The 23033-nt window shown below is 43.5% G+C and overlaps 1 protein-coding gene across 1 annotated transcript in view; it reads right to left on the bottom strand.

Annotated features, from left to right (window-relative positions):
• Window positions 1-10521, bottom strand: part of FAM120B (family with sequence similarity 120B) — a 133689-nt gene extending 123168 nt beyond the window's left edge. The window contains exon 1 of the mRNA XM_044290210.1: window positions 10448-10521. The gene's annotated coding sequence lies outside the window, so the exon portion shown is untranslated. The remainder of the gene's footprint in view (window positions 1-10447) is intronic.
• Window positions 10522-23033: the final 12512 nt, after the last annotated feature.

Consider the following 23033-nt stretch of genomic DNA (forward strand, 5'->3'; position numbering starts at 1 on the left):
TGTTCCATCCTGGTTGCCAGTACCTCCAGAGGAAGATCTACCTCCTTTGCCACAGGCCTCAACGTGGCTGAAGCAGAAACAACAGCGTAGTGTCCGAGGTAGAAGAGGAGCAAGCAGGGGGACAGACGCTTGAGACTGGACAGTCATTTAGTTATTGGCGGTGTTGTCCAGGAGTACCCGTCAACCTGTCAGGGTATCTTTTTTCTTTTTGCTTTTGCTTTACTTTAACTCTCCGGAGTTTGCATATTCACTTTGTATATGATCAGTGAGATACACATTACTGTTTTCGCATATTTGTATGCTGTTTATGATATTCAGTTTATGCCATTCAACATGTCACATATGTTTAGGTTGATAGGTCCTATGCCGTACATCTACTGATTGATACTCGGGTACATGTAGTAATGGGTAGTCTATTAGCTTTACTTAATATTCGTTGGGCTGTAGTCGTAACCTAGGCCGATCAGGAAATATTTATGGAAAATATTTCTCCCCCCCCCCCCCATCAAGAAAGATGTATGGGGGTTGTTGGTATCACCCCCTTTATGCATGATATGCATAATTTGTATTAAGTTATATCGTTCTTTGTTTTTGCTCCATATCTATCTCCCTCTCCTGGTATTGCTGGTAATTGCAAGGCTGCTTTACTTACCATTGATATACAAATGACACCGTTAACACTCAATATCGCCACCTATAACGTGCATGGCTGTAATAACCCTGTTAAAAGAAGTCACATTTTTAGGACTATTAAGAAAGAATCCATAGATATTATTATGTTACAGGAGACACATTTCGCAGCTCACCATATACCGAATCTGGGTAACTCATCCTTTCATTACTGGCACCATTCCTGCTCAGATACATCTTCAGCGAGAGGGGTCAGTATTGGACTTAAGAAGAGTGTCCCATTTACTTTCCATTCGCAACTAGTGGATCCAGAGGGTAGGTACTTACTGGTCAACTGTGAGATAGGTCATACTAAAGTTACCTTATGTAACATATACGCACCAAATAGTAAAACAGTTCATTGGTTGCTGAACATCCTAGATAAGATAGCTGCCTTTGCCTTTGGTTGGCTGCTGATTGGAGGCGATTTTAATTTGACCCTAAATCCATTACTAGACTCCTCTAGGGGGAAAACGGCTGTATCATTCAAGGCACTGAAGGCACTTCATACACGTATGAGAGATATCCATATTGTAGACGTCTGGAGATCTGTACATGGGGATAGGAGAGATTTCACTTTTTATTCGAACCCTCACGGGTCTTATCAGAGGTTGGACTACCTCATGATACAAGAGAACTATCTAGATTTGGTACGTTCAGCTGAGATAGATTGTATAACTGTATCGGATCACGCGATGGTTCAATGCGCCATGCAGTTCCCGAGTCTGAGCAGCAGGGAATGGTCTTGGAGGCTGAATCACACACTATTGGATACTCCATCAAAAGTGGATAGGATCTCACAGAAATTGCGGGAGTATTTTGAAGTGAATGTAAATACTGCAACTACGCCTGCAATCACATGGGAAGCCCATAAAGCAGTCATTAGGGGGGAATTCATAGCCCTGGGATCCCATGTGAAAAAGGAGAGGACTAAAAAGATGCAAGATTTATTGACCCGCATTTCCCTACTTGAAAGAACACACAAGCAATCTCTAGCGCTCAAGGACCACAAGCAGTTAGTGGAGCTTAGACAAGAACTCAAAGCATTACTTAATATTAAGGCTGCTAAGGCGCTCTTAAGAGCTAAACATAAACACTATATTCATGGCAACAGGGGTAGTAAAGTTATGTCCGCCATGATTAAAAAACGATCCGAACAAACATATATTAAACAAATGAAGACACCAGAGGGACAGACTACTACGGATGTTTCAGAGATATCAAAAATTTTCACAGAATACTATCAGGGGCTTTATAACTTGCGGAAGGAAGAAAATAGTGAGGAATTACGGGCTAGACAAGATAGGATTTCCTCTTATCTACGGGACTTACAACTACCTGTACTGACAGAGGTAGAGAAAGAGAGCTTAGTCGCCCCAATATCCCTTGGGGATATTCGCAAGGTTCTTAAGTCGGTACCAAATGGGAAAAGTCCGGGTCCTGACGGATTGACTATAGCTTATTATAAAAAATTCCTCCCAATTTTAGGACCACAGATGGAGTCGTTCTTCAACTCTCTATTACAGGGTGCCCCCCTTCCCAAGCAATCGTTAGAGGCCCATATAACGATTCTGCCGAAACAGGGTAAAGATCCTAACTTACCCTCCAGTTATCGCCCGATCTCTTTGCTCAATGCTGATATCAAGCTTTGGGCGAAGTTTTTAGCTCACAGAACTTCATCCTTTCTAGAAAACTTGATCTCACAGGAGCAGTCGGGTTTTGTGGGGGGAAGGGAGTGTAGGGATAGCACACTCCGAGTTATTCTAGCCCAACAATACGCCTTATCTCATGGTAAAAAACTTACTTTATTAAGTACTGACGCTGAAAAGGCGTTTGATAGGGTGGACTGGCAATTTATGACAGCCACCCTTGACAAGTTTGGCTTTCCACCTCAATTTGCTGCGGCTGTGCTGTCCCTATACTCCTCCCCTACGGCGAGGATTCAGGTCAATGGGAAACTCACCTCTCCCTTTATTATCAGAAATGGGACCAGGCAGGGATGTCCGCTGTCCCCCACTCTATTCATTTTGTGTTTAGAGACCTTCTTACAAGCTATCCGACAAGATGAAAATATTCAGGGTCTCAGAATAGGTTCTCAAATGCATACGGTTGCAGCCTTCGCTGATGACATGCTTCTTTTGCTTTCTAACCCGACTGTAGCTTTCCCTGCGCTCCTGGAGCAATTGGAACACTTTGGGGCGCTATCCAATTTTAAAATTAATTTAGCTAAGTGTGTGGCCTTAGGGGTTAATACCCCACAGTTGACCATATCTCATCTCAAAGCCAATTACCCGTTCCAATGGCGGTCAGACCATATCACCTATTTGGGAGTCCAAATAACTAAAAACCCAGAACAACTTTTTTCCCAGAATTACCCCAGCTTATTAGCTGACCTTAAAAAGCAACTAAAAGATCTCAAGGTACCTTTCCTAACATGGCTGGGAAGAAAGAACGTTATTAAAACATATATTCTACCCAAACTATTATATTTAATGCAGGCTTTGCCAGTAGCTTTACCCCGTCAATTTTTAGGACAGATCAGGAGAACCTTCTCCTATTTTGTATGGAACCAAGCCAAACCCAGAATTGCTTATAGAAGATTAGTTCAACCAAGACATAAAGGTGGTTTTGGTTTACCAGACGTAAGTGGATATTATAAGGCCATACAATTGAGACTCCACTCGGAATTAATAAACCCTAAAATTAACAAGCTAGGATGTCAGATAGCGAGGAAACAATTGGGAGCCAAGGGTTTAGCCATGCTATGGTCAGTAGGCAAGGTAATGACACATACAGAAAATGTACCTGCTACATTAATGGGTGTCTTTGACTCTTGGAATAAGTTATCCCCATTTCTGTATCCCTCCAGAATGATCTCTCCCATGACCCCTGTTAGACTTTTGCCTTATCTAATTACGGATGGATATAGGGACGACATGGGATTGTGGGAAGCCTTGGGAGATATAGCAATAGGTGATTTACTAACTCATCGTCAAATCCCAGAAGTAGCACTTTTAAAAGAATCCTTCCATAGGGTTCCTTGGTCCTTGTCGCATATCTCACAGTTTACCAAGATTTGTAAGAGTTACCTAGATATCACTCAGGGTAACTATATCCCTACATGGTATGATGCAATTTGGAGTCAGTCATTACGTGGCAAGGGTATGATCTCCCGTCTGTATAATAAAATCCTAGAATTCAATCCGGACTCCAAACCGCTGTTTGTAGAGCAATGGGCTGCAGAGATGGGAGTTCATATTGATGACAAAACATCTGAGAAGATACTTACCCATACTCATGGATTCTCCAGGTGCATAAAAATACAAGAAAACTCCTTTAAGATTGTTTCCAGGTGGTATAAGACCCCTGATAAACTTCATAAATTCTCTCCCTCCGTATCCGCAGAATGCTGGAGATGTGGGGCTGCTAGAGGTACTATGTTTCACATATGGTGGTCCTGCCCACTAATAAAGGTCTTTTGGGATGAGGTGTCCAGTAGAGTACAAAAAATTTGCAAGATAGGGGCTCCTATCACTCCACTAGTAGCCATCCTTAATGTCCCAGACTGCAATTACAAATTAAAGGCACATTCTCTTCCGGCACACCTGATCTCGGCAGCTAAATTGTTGATCCCGAAATACTGGCTGGCCAAGGAGGCCCCTAATATGCAAGAGTGGAAGTATAAAGTTCAAGAATTGTGCCAACTTGAGGAATTAACGAGCTGGGAATCATTATCCCATGACAAATTCCTTGCTACTTGGGGAGAATGGAAAGAATGGTACAAATCCTCATCTGATGGAGAATAGGTAGGAATATACCCCAAAAGAGATCTGGAGCGGTAGAAGTCCAACGTAGGCCCCATGGAAGTCATAACAGCAATGAGAGTCTAGCGTGCTCACATCCTCAGTAAGGGACAATCAGATTTCTGCAATGGGGGCTAGAGAATAGACTGTTACTAATGAGGTCTTCATTTCTGAATTGAGGTGGAAAAACTTGATGGAATTAGGTTGTCATTCGCTTTTTATACCTGATTGTATTGTATCCTTGCATGTATACCCAATTAGTGACTCAAATGACCAGTGATTATACGTCTTACTTATGGAGCAGTTAAGATGATGTTCTATTGTTCTGTATTGCAAAACAATTTTTTGAAAAATAAAGATTTGAGAAAAAAAAAAAAAAAGAGATCTGATATTTGCAATAGAATAGTGCAATTATAATTCATCAATGGGTGGTTTTCGAATAATTTAGTGTAAGTAATCTTGTTATAAAATTCGATTATGCTTGCTGTGTAGGCGTCCCTCTCACAGTTAAGCTGACTCACCCAAGTCTAGAGCACTTGTGTCTGCGATGCATTGGTTTCATTCAGATGTCAATGTCTCTTGGTATCAAATGGAAGAAAGTTGAAGTTGTTGGAAATCTTGTATAGTCCTTACTTTTTCGATTCCTTAATCCTTAATCCTGCAGGATGGTTTGGTCTATAGTTTTGTCCCTTTAATCCGCCAGACGCGTTTCGAGGTGTCCTCACCTCTTCCTCAGTGGCATTAAGAATCATGCCATCATCTTAATGCCACTGAGGAAGAGGTGAGGACACCTCGAAACGCGTCTGGCGGATTAAAGGGACCAAACTATAGACCAAACCATCCTGCAGGATTAAGGATTAAGGAATCGAAAAAGTAAGGACTATACAAGATTTCCAACAACTTCAACTTTCTTCCATTTGATACCAAGAGACATTGACATCTGAATGAAACCAATGCATCGCAGACACAAGTGCTCTAGACTTGGGTGAGTCAGCTTAACTGTGAGAGGGACGCCTACACAGCAAGCATAATCGAATTTTATAACAAGATTACTTACACTAAATTATTCGAAAACCACCCATTGATGAATTATAATTGCACTATTCTATTGCGAATATCAGATCTCTTTTTGGTACAACTTAAAGGGACTCTGTCACCACTTTCTAACCCCCACTTTTAAAACTATAGTTCTGTCCATGGAGCCCCTGTGATTTCAATGGTGTTGTTATATGCGAAATCCGCAGGCTCGTTTTGATAAAAAAAACTTTTATCTAACCTGTCAGTCATGAGGATAAGGTGCCCAGGGCGTTTCTCCTGGTCTGAACATGCCGCCCGCCGCCGCCGCCGTTGGTGCCCAGCTCCTCCTCTGCCTTGAATTAGCGCCGCCTGAATGGGAAGAAATACGCCTCCGGCTCTCCCTCAGTCCCCCCTCCTTCTTTTCTAAGATCCCGCGCGTGCAGCAGTGTTCGCGTTAGCGGGAGATTGAGCGAAGTGCGCATGCGCACTTCGCTCATTGAGGCTGAATCGAAAAGTCCGCACGGGCGCATCAGGCACAGGCCTGTGCGCAAGCGTGAAATTTTAGAAAAGGAGGGGGGACTGAGGGAGAGCCGGAGGCGTATTTCTTCACATTCAGGCGGCGCTGAAAGGATCAGAGGAGGAGCTGGGCACCAACGGCGGCGGCGGCATGTTCAGACCGGGAGAAACGCCCTGGGCACCTTATCCTCATGACTGACAGGTTAGATAAAAGGTTTTTTTTATCAAAACGAGCCTGCGGATTTCGCATATAACAACACCATTGAAATCACAGGGGCTCCATGGACAGAACTATAGTTTTAAAAGTGGGGGTTAGAAAGTGGTGACAGAGTCCCTTTAAGGAAATATATGGAGAAATCATTGATTGAAAATAGAGCAACTATAATATAATATAGTACGAACATTTTTGCAACTGATTCAATAATTGGAACATGTTGGACTATCTATACCAATAAAGACAACAAGTACTTGTAGCGAATCTTTAAATATATATTCGTATAATATCTGGAAACTACACAATAAATATTCCAAGGACATTCTATCTGCTATTTAACATCCGAATTTTTTATCCAATTTTTTATCCGATTATTCAAGTGATTTTTTATTGTATTATAAATTGACTCTACAACATTTATCTATTAATATATAGTTATTAATATTCTATATTGTGTGCATAATTCATATATATTGTCATCTACCTTTTATTTTTTATTTTATTTTAATATATTGTTTATCACTTTTAAAACATTTTAAATACTAATAAATGTGTTATACATGTGTGAAATACAGATGGTGAAGTGCCTGCTGATTATTTTATATTTATATAACTGTTAAGAGATTGGGTGAATCACTTGCAGCAGAGCACCATTACCGTGGTGTCAAATAGAGAGCCACTATAATTTATAATTTCAATATTTATTTTTTTATCCTTCTGCTCTCTCTCTCTCGCTCTATATACACTGCCTGTCCCCCCAAAAAAGTCGCCACCTGTATTTAACTAAGCAAATAGTTATGAGCCTCCTATTGGATAATTACTGCATGGGCGATTACCTTTCAGCTGGCAACAAGTTATTTAACCCCAACTGGTGCAATGAGTTGCTTCTCATTTCTTAAACAACCATGTCGAAAGACACATCTCGTGGTCGTGGAAAATATGTTAGCCTGTTTGAGAAGGGTCAAATCATTGGCATGCATCAAGCAGAGAAAACGTCTAAGGAGATTGCAGAAACTACTAGAATTGGGTGAGAACTGTCCAACACATTATTAAAAACTGGAAGGATAGTGGGGACACATCGTATTCGAGGAAGAAATGTGGCAGGAAAAAAATCCTGAATGATCGTGATCGGCAATGTTTGGTGAAATCAAATCGAAGAAAAACAACAGTACATCTCAGGGCTATGTTGTTTAATAGTGAAAGTAAGAGAATTTCCACACGCACAATGCAAAGGGAACTTAAGGGACTGGGACTGAACAGCCATGTAGCCGTACGAAAACCACTGATCAGTGAGGCAAACCAGAAAAAAAGGCTTCAATTTGCTAGGGAGCATAAAGAATGGACTCTGGAGCAATGGAAGAAGGTCATGTGGTCTTATGAGTCCAGATTTACCCTGTTCCAGAGTGATGGGCGCATCAGGGTAAGAAGAGAGGCAGATGAAGTGATGCACCCATCATTCCTAATGCCTACTGTACAAACCTATGGGGGCAGTGCTATGATCTGGGGTTGCTTCAGTTGGGCAGGTCTAGGTTCAGCAACAGTATGTGCTCCAAGAATGAGGACAGCTGACTACCTGAACATACTGAATGACAAGGTTATTCCATCAATGGATTTTTTTCTTCCCTGATGGCACGGGCATATTCCAAGATGACAATGCCAGGATTCATCGGGCTCAAATTCTGAAAGAGTGGTTCAGGGAGCATGAGACATCATTTTCACACATGGATTGGCCACCACAGAGTCCAGACCTTAACCCCATTGAGAATCATTGCAATGTGCTGGAGAAGGCTTTGCGCAGTAAGACTCTACATCATCAATGCAAGATCTTGGTGAAAAATGTATGCAACACTGGATGGAAATAAATCTTGTGACATTGCAGAAGCTTACTGAAATAATGCCACAGCGAATGTGTGCCGTAATAAAAGCTAAAGGTGGTCCAACAAAATATTTTTGGATGGGCAGTGTATATACTTGAAGAGGTTGTCATGTTGCAGGAGGAAACCAGCGAGCACTCGGGATCCGCCTTTCCCGACACAGTACACCCAGATGCATCAGTGACGTCTTGTCAATATGAGATCACTTCGGTGCACTACTGAGGCCAGTGGTTGTCAACATGATGTCACGATGCAGCCAGGAGAACCGGAGCGGCAGCGTAGGATCTTTCAGGTAAGTAGTCATCTATTCTTTATTGCAGGTGGATCACATTTGTTGTTCAGTTTCCTCCTGAAACAGGACAATCCCTTTAAATACACAGAGCTTAAAATGGTACTACTGAAAAGTGTACAACACATCCCACAAGAAACAACCCTTCTACTCCAGAATGACAGTAAATTTGTCAAAAATGAAAATGTATTTAAGGCCTCATGCAGAAGACCGTGGGGCTGCTGTGCCTGTGTAGCAGACCGCAAACTGCAGGTCCACAAAACACAGGCACTGGTCGTGGAGTGGGTCTGCAATCCGTAAGATCGAGCAAAATATGGGACGTGTCCTATCTTTTGAAGCGAGGAGGGATGGACCTGAAAGCCCACGGAAGCCCATCCTATGTCGCATGTCTAAGGATGAGCGAACTTGTGTTTTAAGTTCGGCGTACAAGGTTCGAGTTATCTAAGAATTCCGCTATGGATTCCGCTACCACGGACCATGATTCAGTGGTAGCGGAATCCATAACGGAATTCTTAGATAATCCGAACCTTGTACTGCGAACTTGAAACACAAATTCGCTCAACACTACCCATCTTTCACAGCAGCTTGTGGTTCGCAGACTCTTTAAAGTGGTTATCCAAGACTAAAAAATGTACTGGCTTCGTGCGCCGGTGCTGCGGATTCTCCCTGTGCGCGGAAACATCTGGTGTCGGCAGCCAATGACAGGTGGGGACGGGGATGAGCCTCCCTAGCATGTCGGATGTTTTCCTCCGCACAAGGAGAAGCAGCTGTGGCCGTGTGAGGACCAGGAGCAGCACAGGGAGCCAGGTAAGTATATTCAGTGTGGGGCCAAGGCATATGCAGTGCATTTTTTAGTCTTGGATAACCCCTTTAAAGTCAATGGGTCTGACCCAGAGTGCACATGGTCATGTGCATGAAGCCAAATGCTACAACGGTCTGTGTCCTTAAAATGATCTTCCTGAATTTTAATACTGAAGGCCTACCCTCAGGATAGGTCATCAATATCAGATCGTGGGGGTCTGGGGGTGGAGCTGGTTACTGCAGCTCTGCTCAGCACTGCATTAACCTACTCATTCACATGGTAGTATTTTTGTGAGCATCCTGCATTTGTAAGCCAAAACTAGGAATGCTGAGAAAAAATAAAATGGAAAGATATGTAACTGCTCCATGTTTTCAACCGGTCCCTGGTTTCCAAATAATGCTGAAAAATACTGACTGTGTGAACATGGTCTATAATTCATGAATACTGCGCTCGATAGTCTAGCAGGTGAACTTCACCGCATATACAGTATTTGGAGGATGGATGGATGGGGGGCATTTACCAAACATACATTATAATCAGAAATAGTAAAGGCAAATTGAGGGGAACATCTTCTGATGGTTGGCTGTAGTAGCTTCCTTCCTGAGGTTTACCCCAAAATGTCATGGTACGCATTACACTATTTATTCTGCTCAGCAGCCCCCTGGCAGCAAGTGGCAAATGTATGTGGCTGCCGTCAATGCCCTCATCAGGCTTTTGTCACAGGTTTTTTGGGGCATTCTTTTAGGGGGCGGGGGGTTGTTTTTGGTGTTATTTAGGCTCCAGAATTTGCTTGAATTCTATGTGAAATATTAAACATTTTCTGTAGTACTGCTTTTTTCACACTTGACCAGCGCTTTCTTTTTGTTAGGTGTTTTATTGAATCCCAACATGATCTTCCCCAATAGAAACCCATTGTTTTTATTAGGGGGGGTGGGGAGGGGGTAGCTTTAAAAATACACCAGTAGTACACCAGTTAAATTGAGTTTTTGTATTTTTTTTTTATATACCAATGCACCCACCCCTACTATACAGAGGACGTGACATTACAGGGGGTACGTGCCAGGTGGTGACACCACATACGGGCAAACAATGACTCTTGCGTTTCGTGTTTTTGAGAACGTCTGACCCGACAAAACGCACACCCCCTCACAGTTGCGGCTTTTGCTTCTGTAGCACCCTGCAACCTGTGCCCTATAACTGCTACCGGCGCGAGCTCCCCAAGAACCTGCCATAAACACATAACAGCTCCAGCCAAAGCCTTACGTTAGAATCCTGCTAGTTCCTCTTATCTTCAAGGACCTTCTGACGTCAGACGAGCACGTGACAGACAGCATCACGTGGTGCGAGAGGGGCTGGTGAAAATAAAGCGCGGTTGTGGTGCTGCTCCCTGGTGTGCTAGACAGAGGCAGGGGCTGGTCTGCGTGAGGATGCCCAAGTGTGCTGGTCATGAGCGCCAGGCAGTCTGCGCCTGCGCATAGCTAGGTTTTGGATGGTTCCAGTAATTGCTGGCCAGCTCTGGCTGCATGTCTTCACTGTGGCACCCAGGAGCAGCCAGTGGAGCTTGTTACCATTGCAGTATACGGTTGTTGTAAAGCATGGCATTCTGGCTGTTTTGAGGGGGTGCTAACCCCTTTAGGACCGTGCCAGTTTTCAGCTTAACCCCTTATGGACCGGGTTCATTTTCACCCTAAAGGGCTTCTGTCACCCCACTAAACTCTTTTTTTGGGGGCTTATAATCCCTATACATCGATATATGAATACATAATGTTATTAGACATTTTGGTTCAGTAGATCATGAATAAAACGTACTTTTATAATATGTAAATCACCTGTCTACCAGCAAGTAGGGCGGCTACTTGCTGGCAGCAGCCGCATCCTCCTCTCATATAGACGCCCCTTCCGCATGTTGATTGACAGGTCCAGCGAATGTGAACGTCCTCTGGCTGGCCCTGTCTGCTATCAAGATCTCGTACCGTAACGGTATTCAGTCGGCGCAGGCGCACTGAGAGGAGGACGCTCGCTCGGCCGCTCCATCCTCAGTGCGCCGATGACGTCACATCTACACCAGGCGCACTGAGGATGGAGCGGCCGAGCGAGCGTCCTCCTCTCAGTGCGCCTGCGCTGACTGAATACCGTTATGGTGCAGGCGCGAGATCTTGATAGCAGACAGGGCCAGCCAGAGGACGTTCGCATTTGCTGGCCCTGTCAATCAACATGCGGAGGGGGCGTCTATATGATAGGAGGATGCGGCTGCTGCCAGCAAGTAGCTGCCCTACTTGCTGGTAGACAGGTGATTTACATATTATAAAAGTATGTTTTATTCATGATCTACTGAACCAAAATGTCTAATAACATTATGTATTCATATATCGCTGTATAGGGATTATAAGGAGCCAAAAAAAAAAGTTTTGTGGGGTAACAGAAGCCCTTTAACCACTTCAACCCCCCCTAGCTGAAACCCCCTTAATGACCAGGCCACTTTTTACAATTCTGCACTACACTACTTTCACCGTTTATTGCTCGGTCATGCAACTTACCATCCAAATGAATTTTACCTCCTTTTCTTCTCACTAATAGAGCTTTCATTTGGTGGTATGTCATTGCTGCTGACATTTTTACTTTTTTTGTTATTAATCGAAATTTAACGAAATTTTTGCAAAAAAATGACATTTTTCACTTTCAGTTGTAATTTTTTTAAAAAAAAAAACGACATCCATATATAAATTTTTCGCTGAATTTATTGTTCTACATGTCTTTGATAAAAAAAAATGGTTTGGGTAAAAAAAAAAAATGGTTTGGGTAAAAGTTATAGCATTTACAAACTATGGTACAAAAATGTGAATTTCCGCTTTTTGAAGCAGCTCTGACTTTCTGAGGACCTGTCATGTTTCCTGAGGTTCTACAATGCCCAGACAGTGGAAAAACCCCACAAATTACCCAATTTCAGAAAGTAGACACCCTAAGGTATTCGCTGATGGGCATAGTGAGTTCAAGTAGTTTGAAATCAAAATCTGTAAAAAATGGCCGGTGAAATCCAAAAGGTGCTCTTTAGAATGTGGGCCCCTTTGCCCACCTAGGCGGCAAAAAAGTGTCACACATGTGGTATCGCCGTACTCAGGAGAAGTTGGGGAATGTGTTTTGGGGTGTCATTTTACATATACCCATGCTGGGTGAGAGAAATATCTTGGCAAAAGACAACTTTTCCCATTTTTTTATACAAAGTTGGCACTTGACCAAGATATTTCTCTCACCCAGCATGGGTATATGTAAAATGACACCCCAAAACACATTCCCCAACTTCTCCTGAGTACGGCGATACCACATGTGTGACACTTTTTTGCCGCCTAGGTGGGCAAAGGGGCCCACATTCCAAAGAGCACCTTTCGGATTTCACAGGCCATTTTTTACAGATTTTGATTGCAAACTACTTCGCACGCATATGGGCCCCTAAAATGCCAGGGCAGTATAACTACCCTACAAGTGACCCCATTTTGGAAAGAAGACACCCCAAGGTATTCCGTGAGGGGCATGGCGAGTTCCTAGAATTTTTGATTTTTTGTCACAGGTTAGTGGAATATGAGACTTTGTAATGAAAAAAATAAAAATCATCATTTTCCGCTAACTTATGCCCAAAAAAAACATTTCTATTAACTCGCCAGGCCCCTCATTGAATACCTTGGGGTGTCTTCTTTCCAAAATGGGGTCACTTGTGGGGTAGTTATACTGCCCTGGCATTTTAGGGGCCCATATGCGTGCAAAGTAGTTTGCAATCAAAATCTGTAAAAAATGGCCTGTGAAATCCGAAAGGTGCTATTTGGAATGTGGGCCCATTTGCCCACCTAGGCTGCAAAAAAGTGTCACACATGTGGTATCTCCGTACTCAGGAGAAGTTGGGGAATGTGTTTTGGGGTGTCATTTTACATATACCCATGCTGGGTGAGAGAAGTATATCGGCAAAAGACAACTTTTCCCATTTTTTTTATACAAAGTTGGCACTTGACCAAGATATTTATCTCACCCAGCATGGGTATTTTTTTGCAGCCTAGATGCGCAAAGGTGCCCAAATTCCTTTTAGAAGGGCATTTTTAGACATTTGGATCCCAGGCTTCTTCTCACGCTTTAGGGGCCCTAAAAAGCCAGGGCAGTATAAATACCCCACATGTGACCCCATTTTGGAAAGAAGACACCCCAAGGTATTCAATGAGGGGCCTGGCGAGTTCATAGAATTTTTTTTTTTTGGGCATAAGTTAGCGGAAATTGATTTTTTATTGTTTTTTCTCACAAAGTCTCACTTTCCGCTAACTTGGGACAAAAATTTCAATCTTTCATGGACTCAATATGCCCCTCAGCGAATACCTTGGGGTTTCTTCTTTCCAAAATGGGGTCATTTGTGGGGTGTTTGTACTGCCCTGGCATTTGAGGGTCTCTGCAATCATTACATGTATGGCCAGCATTAGGAGTTTCTGCTATTCTCCTTATATTGAGCATACAGGTAATGAGATTTTTTTTTTCCGTTCAGCCTCTGGGCTGAAAGAAAAAAATTAACGGCACAGATTTCTTCATTCACATCGATCAATGTGGATGAAAAAATCTCTGCCAAAAAAAAAGGAGGGGAAAGGCGTCTGCCAGGACATAGGAGCTCCGCCAAACATCCATACCCACTTAGCTCGTATGCCCTGGCAAACCAGATTTCTCCATTCACATCAATTGATGTGAATGAATAAATCATTGCCAGGATTTTAGTTTTTTTTGTTTTTATATACAAAGTGTTTGCCAAAGCATATGAACACCGCCACCTCCTCAGCTCATATGCCTTGGCAAACGTATCTTTTACTGCAGAGGAGAAATCTCGTCTTGCAGCGCCGCATACACCGACTTGTGTGTAATCTGACAGCAGCGCAATGCTTCTGTCAGAATGCACATCAGTGCTGCAGCTAGTCGATCGGTTTTACCTGGAAGGTAAAAAAAAAAAAAAAAAAAAAAACAGGCCGCAACGCAATAAATTTTATTAACTTTATAATAACATTTGAACAGAACATATAAACTTTATTTAACTTTTGGAACTGAACGTTAACTTTTTTGCTTACTGGTGTTTTTTTTTTTTGCTTGTTTTTTTTTACCTTTATAGGGCAAACCTCTCCTTCCCCATGGGACAATGTGCAAAGCGCAAATCGCCGAAAGATGTGGCGAAGTGCATTATGCACTTTGTCCCAGGTGAAAGGAGAGGTTTGCAGCAGCTCTGTGTGTGAATGGGCCCTAATAGCCCTGTGTGCCTGTCCTGGTGAGATGTGATCCCTATGCTAGGTGTACCTGTGTGTGGTACTTCCGGAAACACTCCCCTAAGCATAGAGCAGGGTGGTCAGGGCAGTCAGGACAGAAATAGCGGGTGTCACGCCTTATTCCACTCCTGCTACAGACACAACATCTTTTTCGGGGTGACGGTTGGGTTGAGGTACCAGCAACGACATTGGGGAAATGTCGCTCGTGTAGACGGCTAACTACACTGGTGGATGGGGCCACGGAACCTCCTGGATACAGGAGGTTCTCGATGATCTATTCCTGAAATTTGAGGAAGGATCGTGTTCTCCCAGCCTTACTGTAGAGAACAAAACTATTATACAGAGCCAATTGAATTAAATATACAGACACCTTCTTATACCAGCGTCTGGTGCGTCGGGAAACTAAATACAGAGCCAACATCTGGTCATTGACGTCCACCCCTCCCATGTGAAGGTTATAGTCGTGGACTGAGAGGGGCTTTTCAATGACACTGGTTGCTCGCTCAATTTGGATTGTCGTGTCTGCGTGAATGAAGGAGAGCATGTAAACGTCACGCTTGTCTCTCCATTTCACCGCGAGCAGTTCTTGGTTACACAAGGCAGCCCTCTCCCCCCTTACAAGACGGGTGGTAACGAGCCGTTGGGGGAAGCCCGCGCGACTAGTTCGCGCGGTGCCACAGCAGCCAATCTGTTCTAGAAACAAATGCCTGAAGAGGGCCACACTTGTGTAGAAATTGTCCACATAAAGATGGTACCCCTTGCCAAATAAGGGTGACACCAAGTCCAAGACTGTCTTCCCACTGCTCTCCAGGTAGTCAGGGCAACCGACAGGCTCCAGGGTCTGATCTTTTCCCTCATAGATCCAAAATTTGTGGGTATAGCCTGTGGCCCTTTCACAGAGCTTATACAATTTGACCCCATACCGGGCGCGCTTGCTTGGGATGTATTGTTTGAAGCCAAAGCGCCCGGTAAAATGTATTAGGGACTCGTCTCTGCAGATGTTTTGCTCAGGTGTATACAAATCTGCAAATTTCTGGTTGAAGTGGTCTATGAGGGGCCGAATTTTGTGGAGCCAGTCAAAAGCTGGGTGGCCTCTGGGACGGGAGGTGGTGTTGTCGCTAAAGTGCAGGAAACGCAGGATGGTCTCAAATCGTTTCCTGGACATAGCAGCAGAGAACATGGGCATGTGATGAATTGGGTTTGTGGACCAATATGACCGCAATTCATGCTTTTTGGTTAGACCCATGTTGAGGAGAAGGCCCAGAAAAATTTTAATTTCGGAAACTTGGACTGGTTTCCACCGGAAAAGGCTGGGCATAAAAGCTTCCCGGGTTGGCGGATATAAGTTGTGTGGCATACCGATTTGTTTCTGCCACAACTAAGTCCAAGAGCTCCGCAGTCAAGAACAGCTTAAAAAATCCCTGGGCCGAACAGTTCTGAGCTGTCTCAACCCGAACTCCAGACTGGGCGGTGAAAGGGGGAACTACAGGTGCGGCTGAAGTTGGGGACTGCCAATCAGGGTTTGCCAGCACCTCAGGGATTCTAGGGGCTCTACAGGCCTGTCTGTGCGGTGGCTGCGACGGGGTAACTACTGCACATGCCACCGTACCAGCTTCAACTGCCCTTCTGGTGCTCGCCACTTCGCCATGTTGTACGGCAGTGCTGGTACTAGGTCCAGGGAGGGCTGCGCTGCTGGTGTATGCCTCACCACGTAATCCGACAGCGCCAGCCCCACTCTGCTGCCCTTGAAGCGGATCCTGCGCAACCTGTGGTCTAGCGACGCGGGGTCGGGTACGCCTGGTGCTATCAGGGAACTCAACCTCCTCGTCCGAACTTTGAGTCAGACTGCCACTGCTTTCTACTGTTTCATATTCTGACCCACTAGATTCATCAGATGAGGATTCCCATTCCTCATCCGACTGGGTCAGAAGCCTGTAGGCCTCTTCAGAAGAATACCCCCTGTTTGACATTTGGGCTACTAAATTTAGGGGTATTCCCTGAGACTACCCAAGAAAAAAAGCAAGCCTGTCTTAAAAATGGGAGGCTAGCGAAGTACCGGAGGCCGCTGCGGTTGATAAAAAATATCAAAACTGATTTTTTTATCGCCGCAGCGCTTGTAAAGTAATTGTGCAGTGATAAAAAAAATATATATTTTTTGTCACTGCGGCGGGGCGGGCGTGGGTGAACGCACGTGTGGGCGACTGATCAGGCCTGATCCGGCAAACACTGCGTTTTGGGTGGAGGGCGAGCTAAGGTGACACTAATACTATTATAGATCTCACTGTGATCAGTTTTGATCACTTACAGATACTATAAAAGTACAAATGCTGATTAGCGATACGCTAAGCAGCGAATAAGTGACTGCGGTGCGGTGGGCTGGGCGCTAAACGATCGCTAAACTACCTAACCAAGGGGCCTAAACTATCCCTAAAACCTAACAGTCAATACCAGTGGAAAAAAAAGTGACAGTTTACACTGATCACTTTTTTCCCTTTCACTAGTGATTGCCAGGGGCAAGAAGGGGTGATCAAGGGGTTAATTGGGGTGCAGGGGGGTGATCTGGGGCTATGTGTGGTGTTTGGTGCTACTCACTGTGATGCCTGCTCCTCTGCTGAGACCAACCGACGAAAAGGACCAGCAGAGGAGCAGGGAAGCCATTTAACACATCATATTTACAAATATAATGTGTTAAATGGCTTCTGATTTGTGATTTTAAAAATCGCCAGCCTGCCAGCCACGATCATTGGCTGGCAGGCTGGTGACAAAATTGTTCTTGAACTTTTGTCGGCCCGCGTTGCGCATGCGCGGGCCGGCTCAGACCGAAATCTCACGTCTCGCGAGATGACGCACGGATGCGTCCAGGAGGAATGAATCGACCGCCTCCCGGACGCATCCGTGCGTTATGCAGTCCGGAGGTGGTTAAGGACCAGGCTATTTTTTGCAAATCTGACCAGTGTCACTTTAAGTGGTGATAACTTTAAAACGCTTTGATTTATCCAGGCCATTCTGAGATTTTTAATTTTTTTTTGTCATATATTGCACTTCATGACACTGGTAAAATGGAGTAAAAAAAAAATCATCTTTATTTATAAGAAAATACAAAATTTGGACAAATTATCAAATTTCCAATTTTCAATTTCTCTACTTCTATTATACATAGTAATACCTACAAAAATAGTTATTACTTTACATTCCTCATATGTCTACTTCATGTTTGGATCATTTTGGGAATAACATTTTATTTTTTTGGGATGTTACAAGGCTTAGAAGTTTAGAAGCAAATCTTGAAATGTTTCTGAAATTTTCAAAAACCCACTTTTCAAGGACCAGTTCAGGTCTGAAGTCACTTTGTGAAGCTTACATAATAGAAACCACCCCAAAAATGACCCCATTCTAGAAACTACACCCCTCAAGGTATTCAAAACTAATATTACAAACGCCATTAAACCTTTAGGTGTTCCACAAGAATTAATGGAAAATAGAGATACAATTTCAAAATTTCACTTTTTTGGCAGATTTTCCATTTTGATAATTTTTTCCATTTACAAAGCAAGAGTTAACAGCCAAACAAAACTCAATATTTATGGATCTGATTCTGTATTTTACAGAAACACCCCATATATGGTCGTAAACCGCTGTACGGGCGCATGGCAGGGCGCAGAAGGAAAGGAATGCCATACGGTTTTTGGAAGGCAGGTTTTGCTGGACTGGTTTTTTTGACACCATGTCCCATTTGAAGCCCCCCTGATGCACCCCTAGAGTAGAAACTCCAAAAAAGTGACGCCATTTTAGAAACTACGGCATAGGGTGGCAGTTTTGTTGGTACTATTTTATGGTACATAAGATTTTTGGTTGCTCTATATTACACTTTTTGTGAGGCAAGGTAACAAGAAATAGCTGTTTTGGCATCGTTTACATTTTTTGTTTATCTGACAGATTAGATCATGTGGTATTTTTATAGATAGACCGGGTTGTCACGGACGCGGCAATACCTAATATGTATACTTTTTTTATTTATGTAAGTTTTACAAAATGATTTCATTTTTGAAACCAAAAAAAAATCTGTTTTAGTGTTTCCATAGTCTTAGCGCCATAGTTTTTTCAGTTTTTGGGCGATTATCTTGGGTAGGGTAAGATTTTTGCGGGATGAGATGACGGTTTGATTGGCACTATTTTGGGGTGCGTGTGACTTTTTGATCGCTTGCTATTACTTTTTTTATGTAAGGTGACAAAAAAATGCTTTTTTTACACAGTTTTTTATTTTTAAAAAATGACGGTATTCACCTGAGGGGTTAGGTCATGTGATATTTTTATAGAGCCGGTCGATACGGACGTGGCGATAGCTAATATGTATACTTTTTTTTGTTTATGTAAGTTTTAGTGTTTCCATAGACTGAGAGCCATAGTTTTTTCAGTTTTTGGGCAATTATCTTGGGTAGGGTATAATTTTTGCGAGGATGAGATCACTGTTTGATTGGCACTATTTTAGGGTGCGTGTGACTTTTTGATCGCTTGCTATTACACTTTTTGTGATGTAAGGTGACAAAAAATGGTTTATTTAGCACCGTTTTTATTTTTTACGGTGTTCATCTGAGGGGTTAGGTCATGTGATATTTTTATAGAGCAATACGGACACGGCAATACCTAATATTTTTCCTCCTATTTTTTACAATTTTTTTTTACTTTATTTGGGGAAAATGACGTTTTACTTGAAACTTAAAAAAAAAATTGCTTAACTTTTTTTCCCCACTTTGGGACTTCAACTTTTTGAGGTCTAATCCTTTACAATGCATTCCAATACTGTATTGGAATGCATTGGCTGTATGAGTAATACAGTGTGTATTACTCATACAGCTTCCGGCCTGTGAGATTTTATGTTGCACCGCCTCAACATAAAAAGCCGCAAACCGCAGGTCTGAATTGACCTGCGGTTTGCGGCGATCGCCGACACGGGGGGGGGGGGGGGAGACCTTGCTCCAATCACCGCCCGCCAGGCGGCAGTGATCGAAAATACACATGACGTACCGGTACGTCATGTGTCCTTAAGTACCGGGACAACATGCCGTACCGGTACATCATGTGTCCTTCCTGAAGAGGTTAAAGGGGTATTCCAAGTGTGAGTTCCACCTCTGGGATCTGCACCCATGCTTACAACGGAGCCTACAAAGTGCTGGATGGATGCACATGTGCAGCCACCCTCCATTCATCCCTACGGGAGCACCGCGTCTTTCTCTCATCTCTGCATGTACAGCGCAGTACATTGTATGGCAGATATTCTTTGCATTGTGCTCAGCCCCATTCACTTCTATGGGGCTGAGCTGCACCCAGGCTATGTGACTGATGAACGTGTCTTCACTTGCCTAAGAAAAGCTGCGAGAAGGCCCTGACGTTACTGCAAGCGCCGTTGCCTACTCGTACAGCTGATCGACGGGGGCCTCAGGTGTTGGATCCCCACCTTTCAGGTACTTATGACTTATTCAGAGGATAGGTAATCAGTATTTAAAGGGCTTGTCCCACCAAAAATATTCTACAGTTTTCAAACCAGCACCTGGATCTGAATTCTTTTGTAATTAAATGTCATAAAAAAATTTACGTACAGGAAGAAAAGGACAATGCAACAGCACTCTGCAAACACAAATAAAGTACAATAATGCCATAATTACAGAAAACATTCTGGAGCTAATGCTACGCTTAATTTGCCATTACATTTTGTACAAAATTATTTGGGCCCGTCTGCCAAACGTCAAGGCGATCTCTGTAAGACGGGAACCTAACACTAAATCCTACCTGTTATGTGCCATAATGGCCACCTGGCTTTAATCATTTACTTACAGTCCCTGGCTGTCAGTAATGTGAGCCTGCACGCTGCGTGCTCCGTTTATCGACAGATAGACGGACCATTCCTAGCAAACCTATTTTAAGCACAAGTAAAAGTAGGCAGTACAGGGAACAAAAATGTGGAATTAAGGGGTAATTGAATACACAGTGAAAAGTTGAAAAAGGGCCACCAAGGAGATATTAATCACCACAATCCAATACTCAAAAAAACAAACAAAAAAAAATAAACGACAGATATACTTTAAGTCTTATGTCAAGTAAAGAGCACAGGCGGAAAAGCACCAAAGATAGCGCATCTTTTTCAGTTGAAAATTCTGACTTCTCTAGTTCAGAGGACGAGCTTGAAAGCAGTGAAAGGAGTCCGTTACATCCTCTTCAGATGAGGAATGCAGTGGTAGGCCCTTTTTTCCTGTTCAGGAGGTAGATCAATCAAGGTAGTCAGGGCAACTATGAATCTGGAGAATGCAAAGGAGGTTCACTCGATTCAGGATATCATGTTTGGGGGCCTGCAGACTAAGAAACGAAGAGCCTTTTTTATCCACAAGAATGTAGGGGCCATGATGAATAGAGAGTGGAAACATCTGGATAAAAGAAGCTTTATCCCATCAGTAATCAAAAGGAAATATCCGTTTGAGGAAGGTGAATGTTCCCTATGGGATAGGGCTCCCAAAATTGATGTGCCCATAGCTAAAGTGTCTCGTAGGTCATCCCTACCCTTTGATGATTTGGGCAATCTTAAGGATCCAATGGACAGAAAGGCTGACACCTTTTTAAAGGGAACATGGGAATCCATAGGTGCATCCTTCAAGCCTAATATAGCTTCCACCTGTACTGCTAGGGCACAAATATTGTGGATTAAACAGTTGGAGGCGCAGATCCGGGATAAGACTCCTAGAGATAAATTATTAGAATCAGTTGAGGCTATTGGAAAAGCAGCCGATTTTTTGGCGGACGCCTCTGCGGATCAGCTTCATCCATGGCTAATTCCGCTCGTAGGGCTATTTGGCTCAAGAATTGGTCAGGGGATGTGGCCTAAAAAAATCGCTTATGTGGTATCCCTTGTGAGGGGAAATATTTGTTTGGGTCTTCCTTGGACGACATATTAGAGAAGGCAGGGGATAAAAAGAAGGGGTTCCCGTTTTCTTTTCAGTCATCCTTTCGTAAGCAGGACCGTTTTTCCCAGAGAGGCAGAGGAAATAGGGATCGGAATAGGAGTCCAGCAAATAGAACTGATAGATGGAAATTCTCCAGGTCCAAAGGGCTCCTGTTCGTTCAAAAATCAATCCAGGGACCCCCCTAAGAAAGACAGCTCCCAGTGACGCCAGGGTGGGAGGAAGATTACAATCTTTTCTCCCAGCCTGGTCCAGAATATCCAACAGCGCGTGGATCCTGCGTTCATTAGAAGAAGGATTCAAGCTAGAGTTCAAAAAGTTCCCTCCGCAATGATTCAAAATTACACAAGTAGATCATTCAGCTCAGACTGCCTTAGAAAAGGAGGTCTCAAAACTCATTCAAAAAGGCACACTCATTCAGTGTCCAGAAGAGGAAAGGGGCACAGGATATTATTCTACTCTGTTTTTAGTTAAAAAAAAGTGGAGAATACAGGACTATCATAAACTTGAAGTCTCTAAACGAGTACCTGGTATACCAACGCTTCAAAATGTCGACTATAAAGACGGTAATTCAGCTTCTTTACAAGGACTGTTTTATGGCAGTGTTAGACTTTAAAGATGCCTACTATCACCTTCTGATTTTTCCAGGGCACCAGAAGTATCTCAGAGTGGCCTTAAGGTTCCAGGGGATGCTGAAGCACTTTCAATTCCAGGTATTACCTTTCGGAATTTCGATGGCGCCAAGGATTTTTACGCAGTTAGTCTCAGAGATGGCAGCCCATATCAGGGAAAAAGATATCCTGTTTGTCCCATACTTGGACGACTTTCTGATTGTCGCACTGTCTTACCAGAGATGCTTATTTCAGGTCCAACAGGTAGTAGAAATCTTGACAACCCTGGGCTGGATCCTGAACAGAGAAAAGTCAAGACTGATTCCAGAAAAGAAACAACAGTTCCTGGGAATCTTACTGGATTCAGTGTCGAAGAGATCCTTCCTAACCTCAGAAAAAATTCTGAAAATAAGGTCAGTGGTTCACACCCTGATAAACAATCCGTGTGTGTCCATAAGGAAGGGGATGTCAGTAATGGGAACTCTGACTGCCTGTATACCTGCAGTTCAATGGGCTCAGATCCATTACAGAGCCTTCCAAGAAGAAATTTTGGGGGACTGGTCAGGAAAAATAGAGGACCTGGAAAGCAGGATAGTGATATCGGCCCAGACTTTTCAGACGCTGAAGTGGTGGCTGTCACTAGAGAACCTGGGGCAGGGAGTCCCCTGGAGGATCGAAGATCCCCTTATAGTTACCACAGACGCCAGTCCAGTAGGGTGGGGGGCTCATGTGGGAGAGACCTTGCTTCAAGGATTGTGGGACTGCTGGATGTTGGACAGTTCTTCAAATCAAAAAGAGCTTATGGCAGTCTTTCTGGCCCTTCAGGAGTTACTCCCTCTCATCAGGAGTCGACACGTGAGAATTTTATCCGACAATTCCTCGGTCGTAGCATATCTGAATCATCAGTGTGGTACCCGGTCCGTGTCCCTGCAGGCCCTGGCGGTTCATATTTTTTCCCTAGTGGAGGGGGTAACTTTATCCCTCTCGGCCCTTCATATCAGAGGTGTGG

The sequence above is a fragment of the Bufo gargarizans genome, chromosome 4 (assembly GCF_014858855.1).
Source record: "Bufo gargarizans isolate SCDJY-AF-19 chromosome 4, ASM1485885v1, whole genome shotgun sequence".
NCBI classification, from domain to species: domain Eukaryota; kingdom Metazoa; phylum Chordata; class Amphibia; order Anura; family Bufonidae; genus Bufo; species Bufo gargarizans.